The following is a 334-nucleotide window of genomic DNA, read 5'->3' as shown; positions in this document are numbered from 1 at the left end:
GCGAGCGACGCACCGCCCAGCCGAACACAACCCCCCCCGCCGCGGCGCGCAGGCCCGCCCGAAAACACCCCCCACCAGCGCCCCATCCCCGGAAATGACGTCCTGCTTAAGGGGGTGAGGGGTACTCGGCAGGCATTGGGCGAACTGGGAAACACGGATTTTTTTCCCCTGCCAGGGTTTAAATCCTGATCCCAAAGGAAGAGATGATGCGTTCGCTCTCCGTGTCTCACCGGAGTCACTAGGGAGCCTGGCCCTGTGCAAGATCCCAAGTGCTAACGAGACTTGCTCGCACAACGGGACCTCGGTAGCGGACGCCGGTTATGAGGCGACGCTC

This window comes from Phaethon lepturus, unplaced genomic scaffold (assembly GCF_000687285.1).
Source record: "Phaethon lepturus isolate BGI_N335 unplaced genomic scaffold, ASM68728v1 scaffold50275, whole genome shotgun sequence".
In the NCBI taxonomy this organism is placed as follows: Eukaryota; Metazoa; Chordata; class Aves; order Phaethontiformes; family Phaethontidae; genus Phaethon; species Phaethon lepturus.
This window is presented reverse-complemented; position numbering follows the sequence as displayed.